Below are 5,964 nucleotides of genomic sequence, written 5' to 3' on the forward strand. Positions count from 1 at the left end.
CAGGAGGCAGGTGAATCTCTGTGAGTCCCAGGGCCATCAGGGATACATGATGAGATGCTGTTTTTAAAAAAAAAGGCTGTTTTTTTCGCCACATGTAAAGAGCTCTTATCAACCAATAACATTTGACTGATGATGCAACAGACACATGGACTAAAGTTGTGACAAATGGTGATTTCAGAATGCAGAAGAATTCAATAGGGCAAAGGCAAAGATGCAAGCAATAGAGAGAGCAGCTGCACCAGACCCTGTCTCTAGCAACAAAACAGACATGGAAACCGCGGTCAGGTAGACTCTTGCAAAACTGCTATCACGAGCTTATTTATTTTAATAAAACGTGACAGCAAGGATGTGAGGTCATGTCTTCTTCCTGGGTGCTCTTTTTGGAGCATATCAGTGCATAGTTCAATATTAGCTGTGCCTCCCTGACCCAGCTGTTTTACAGTGAGAAGCTTCTCACGGCTGGGTTTGTAAAGGGCACAGGGAACTGGCTACCCCAAATGCCCATCAGGAGAGGCTGGAAACTGAGGACCCCTCCCACAAACTCCTACCCCTGGCCATGGGATACTGTATCACCATGAAGATCAGAGTGTATCTAGCATGGTGCCACACGCCTGTAATCCCAGCTGCTTTGACAGCAGAGGCAGGAAGATCCTGAGTTCTAAAGTAACTCAGTGAGACTCTGTCTCAAATAAAAAGTAAGACTGGTGGGTGAAGTGGCATAGGCCTGTGAGTCCAGAGCTTGGAAAGCAGAGACAGGAGGATTGCTTTGAGTTTAACGTCAGTCTGGGCTACATAAGACCCTGTCTCAAACAGCCAACCTTTGGTGGGGCGCTTGCCTAGCATGCGGGAGGCCTGGGTTCCACCCCAGCACCATGAAGAAGGAGTGATGTGCACTTACTTGAGAAAAGGGCTGAGAACTGCGGCACAGAACAGGGCGGGCCAACTTGCACATGGCTGGGGGGAATTCGGTTCCAAGGGGTTGGATGCAGAATGCAGAAGATGCAGAGGCACAGACAGGAACCATTCAGCCATGGAGACAGGTCTGGGGAAGTCTACCAGATGTGTCTTTGAGGAACACACTACTGGGAATTGTGCTGCAGTGACATAGCACCACCCCTGAGACCTCCGTTCTAGAGCCTCTCACTTACCACCCTGAACGGTACACGGGACGTGAAATCCACAAATGTGAGCGCATGTGATTAGCCACAACCGAACATGGGACACTGGTGTTGCGATGAGAGAACTGAAAATCTGTGCCCTGTGATGGCATCAGGGCAGTGCCACAGTGGACCTGGTTTAGGGACTCCATGCCGCTTGGTGTCTGTGAGCACAACCCATGCCTCAGCGAGGCCGAGCAAGCCTCTTGTCTGCGAATCTCCCCCACTGCATTTTTATCACGAAGCACCTGCACTCTCTACAGATAAAATGTCGTTACTGTCTCAGGCAGGTGCACTGGGCTGGCAGCAGCCTTGTTAACTGCGTGCAGTGACTGCTCACAGGGACACCACCTGGCAGCGTGGTGCTCAGAATGCTCCTTCGTGTCAAACACGCAGGGCTAGGAAGGCTGCAGGTAGGAGGATCATGAGTGTGAGGTCAGGCACATAGTGAGACCCGGTCCCCAAACACCAACGTCTGAGGGTACATCTGGGAGAGAACATGCACAGTCCTGCTTCTGCCAGAGCCCAGGTTAAGTTCAGGACACACACACACACTCACACACACACACACACATGCGCACACGCGGGCACACACTCACACTCACACACACACAAAGCAGATCAAAGTGTTTAGATATGGAGCTATTCCCCAAGAGTATTTATTTTTATTTATTTATTTTGTTTTTCGGAACAGGGTTTCTTTGTAGTTTTTGGAGCCTGTTTTGGAACTAGCTCTTGTAGACCAGGTTGGCCTCCAACTCACAGAGATCCACCTGCCTCTGGCTCCTGAGTGCTGGGATTAAAGGCGTGCGCCACCACCGCCCCACCTCAAGAGAATTTTTTAAATAAAAACTTCTTAGTGCTGTTGCATGGCGGCCCTTGCGCTGCCACAGAGCACATGTGGAGGCTAGAGTCCGTCCTCGCCACCGCCTTGTGAGTTAGGTCTCACCACCCTCGAGCTTCCCGGCAGAAGCCTGTTTCCCCTCAACCCATCACTGCATCCAACCTGATTGGTTTTTTTAATTGTTTCTTTTATTTTTTGTTCTTGTGATGCAGTCATGTGTTGGGGGGGATCTCTTACTATCCTGGGCTTTGATGCCTGGTGACAGCAGCCTGGAAGGGCACCTGGGACAGATGGGGCAGGCAGGGCATCACCTCCCTGGGCTGACTCTGTGCTTCTGAGTCTGTCTCTGTTGTGGAGTATTTTAACGGGGCAAAGGTGTGTCGCATTTGCTTATGCTGCAGGATATGACTTTAACTGTGTAAAGCTGTGTTACTTTTGTTTCTGCTGCATTTGTTTAATTATGCAAAGATGTGTTGCATTTGTTTCACTTTTCCTGCCTAAGGTTGATTGGTCTAATAAAGAGCTGAATGGCCAATAGCTAGACAGGAGAAAGGACAGGCGGGGCTGGCAGGCGGACAGAATAAATAGGAGAAATCTAGGTTCAAAAAAGAGCAAGAGGAGAGAATGAGGATATACTGGGGCAAGAAGCCAGGCAGACGCCAGCCAGCCAGACATAGAGAAGCAGTGAAAGTAAGATATACAGAAAGAAAGGAAGAAAGAAAGAAAGAAAGAAAGAGAGAAGCCCAAGGCAAAAGGTATGTAAAGAGAAACAGGTTAGTTTAAGTTAAAAGAGCTAGCCAGAAATTTGCCTAAGCTAGGCTGACCATTGAAAACTAATAAAAAGTCTTTGTGATTTGGGATCTGGTCAGTGACCCAAAAGAAAAAGTCTGGCGCATGTCCCTAAGGAGGTGCCCCTTACCCAGGACCCTGTGTGCTGGTCCTCAGCAGACCTCACCTAGGGCTCCCAGAGCTCAAGGCTCATCTGAGGCTTCTTGGAAGCACAGGGGAGAGAGGATTGTGACCGGAAGAGAAGGCGTGCCCTCAAAAGCCTGACCAGGATTTCTCTACTACCCCAACTCTACTGGGGAAACAGAATTGGTGTCCTCCCTGGCTCCAAGGAGGGAGGAAAAGGAAGAGAGAGGGAGTAGGAAGCCATGACAAAGGAGGAGGTTCAGTAGACAGGAATAGGATATAGAAACAGAGACAAGAGAGAGAGAGATGAAGGAGACAGGAGAGAGGTGAAGCCTGAGTATCAACCACGGAAGGATGCGATGGTGGGGGCAGGAGAGCCAGAAGCAGGGCCGTCCAGGTTAACATTCCAGGGTGCAGGCTGGAGACCTTTTCTGGTCCTGCTGCGCAATAACAGCCCTGGAGGAGGACTTGGCGCTGGAGAGGGAGGCCAGGGAGTAGAGGATCGCAGCCTAACTGACCTTGCACTGTGCCCATTTCCCCACCAGCAATAGATGTTAGTTATCTGAGCTGCTGTAGTCAGTCCTGGTGGGGTGTTCTCAAGACACAGCTTACCTGACTTGGGCTACTCTATCGAGAAAGCTTGTGGCCGGGGAGTAACCCGACGCAGATGACAGCCTGGGACCCACTTGGTCAAAGAGAAGAGTGAACCTGCGCTGCACCTGTTTCCTTTGCTGTGTGGCTTGTGTTGAGGTGTTTTTCCTCTCTGCGCCTTGTTTACAAGGAACATTTAAATAAGGCACTTAAGTCCCCTCCGGGGCCTGAGGTGCTCAGGAAATGCAGCCCACACGGACCTCAAAGTGTGGTGCACGTAGTGTATAGAATGAGAAACTGGCACAAAAATGTCGACCTTTGTCGGGGGACACTGAGGGAGAATCTGAGGTTCCTACCCACTGTTCCCCGAAGTACGTCTATTGGTCAGTCAATGTTTTTCAGCCAAAACAAGGAAAACTCCTGTAGCCTAGGCTGCCCTGAAACTCACTATCCCTAGCCTCAGTCCCCAGAGCTCCTGAAACTAGAGGCACAAACCACACTGACTCTGGGGAGCGGGCTCTCTGCCTGCAATTAGCAAACGCTGCCACTAGGTGGAGCGCTGGCTTTCTCCTGCGCAGGATGGCACATAGGCCCTTCATCTCCTCTGCTCAATACCTGATCCATTCCTAGAATATGCCTTTTGGGAACAGAAAGAAAAACAGTCTCTAGAAAATCGGAAGGAGTTTTGTGACTAGTCAGAAATGTCTGCTTTGGGTGACGGAGTGGGATGGGGCCTCCTGCATGCCAGGCACCGCACAAGAGTGTTTTCCATACACAGGCTGACTTTTCATTTAAGAGGATTTTTTCGAATGAACAGACTGCCTTTTAAAATGCCCGATAGTCAGTGTTGGAAGGAGCAGTCACTCTCCAGGGCGACTGGAGAGGAAGGTTTGGTTCCCAGCACCCACATGGGGGCATACAACCACCTCCAACCCTAGTTCCAGGGGATCTGATGCCCTCTTCTGGCCTTCGGGGTCACTGCATGCATGTGGTATACAGACATGAAGGCAAAAACAAACAAAACCCCTGCGTCTATAACATGTAAAATTTAAAAAAGCATTGCTTTGGGAATAAAGAACAGTTTGGTGGGTGTTAATGCAACAGGAGACTTAATCAGGAAGAGTGTAGGATTTCAGGTTTTTCAGTTTGATTGTTTGTTTTTTGTTTGTTTTGTTTTCTTTCTTCGCTTTTTGAGACAGGGTTTCTCTGTGTAGCTTTGGAGCCTGTTCTGGAACTCACTCTGTAGACCAGGCTGAACTTGCAGAGATCCACCTGCCTCTGCTCCTGAGTGTTGGGATTAAAGGCGTGCGCCACCACTGCCCGGCCTGTTTGATTGGTTTTAATTTTAATGTTTATTTTTTTTAGACAAGGTTTCACCACGTAGCCCTAGCTGGCCTGGAACTCACTCTATAGACCGGACCTTTCAGACGGCTGAGCTGGGGCCCTGCCAGTCACACCTGGGACAATGTCAGAGAGAACCCTTTTGCAGGTACTCTGGCTTGAGCTCAGGGTCTCGTGCACACCCAGTGCGGCTCCTCAGCGCGTTGCAGTGTCTGCTCCCTCTTTTCCTCCCCTCAGGACTGAGCCCCTCACCCCTGCCATTCTGTTCTGAGAAGGCCTCAGCAGCAAGAGGCTGTTCTTCCCAGAATTGTTCTGCAGCTGTCACCGTTCCGTGGCCAATTAGAGCCTTCCAGCGGTAAAACGTGGTATCAATATAACATCCCCGAACTGGTTTTTACAAATGTAAGAAAATGACTCTTCCCTGACCGTCCATCCTGCCGAAATGCTGCCCCTGGCTCGGCCTGAGGACTTTTGTCCCCGCCCAACCCAGAGAGAAGCTTCCTTTTTTTCGACTTCTGTTTGTCCTTTGAAGTCAAAGCTGGTTCTATTTCTAATCTGTGCTGAATGACTTCCTTTATGGTCGCACACGCAATCGGAGTGCAGCCCTCAGCGCAGGGCAGGGGTTGCCACAATTTCTATGCTTGTGGCTGCCCCACACTGTGTGTCAGTTAACACAAAGGAACATCTGATGGGGACGGACCCCAGATGTCCCCGTGGACATTATGTCTGTCTGTCAGTTGTTCTTTACTTGTTATACTATTACATGGTAATTAAAATTTAAGTTTAGATGGTGCATACTGTGCACAAACCCAAGGATTTGATTCCCTGCACTGACCCAAAAAACAAAGGTGATTTCTTTTAAAAGTTAAAAATGGACTTACCACTTTCAGCTGCACACTCAACATCCGGGCTCACAAGAAGATAAACAGCCCACACAGCCCAGTAACGTGTGAGGAGCCATAGCACGTGCTGGTCACACAATCCAACCATAGAGAGGAACCATGCCGACACCCGGTACAACATGGATTGCCTTTGCAGAAGTGCTAAGTGAAAGAGGCCAGGCAGGAAGTCTGGGCCAAGAGGGCTTTGGGAGGGGGTCTGAGCTGTGTCCTGGGGTCC

Source organism: Microtus ochrogaster, unplaced genomic scaffold (genome assembly GCF_000317375.1).
Source record: "Microtus ochrogaster isolate Prairie Vole_2 unplaced genomic scaffold, MicOch1.0 UNK6, whole genome shotgun sequence".
Taxonomy (NCBI): domain Eukaryota; kingdom Metazoa; phylum Chordata; class Mammalia; order Rodentia; family Cricetidae; genus Microtus; species Microtus ochrogaster.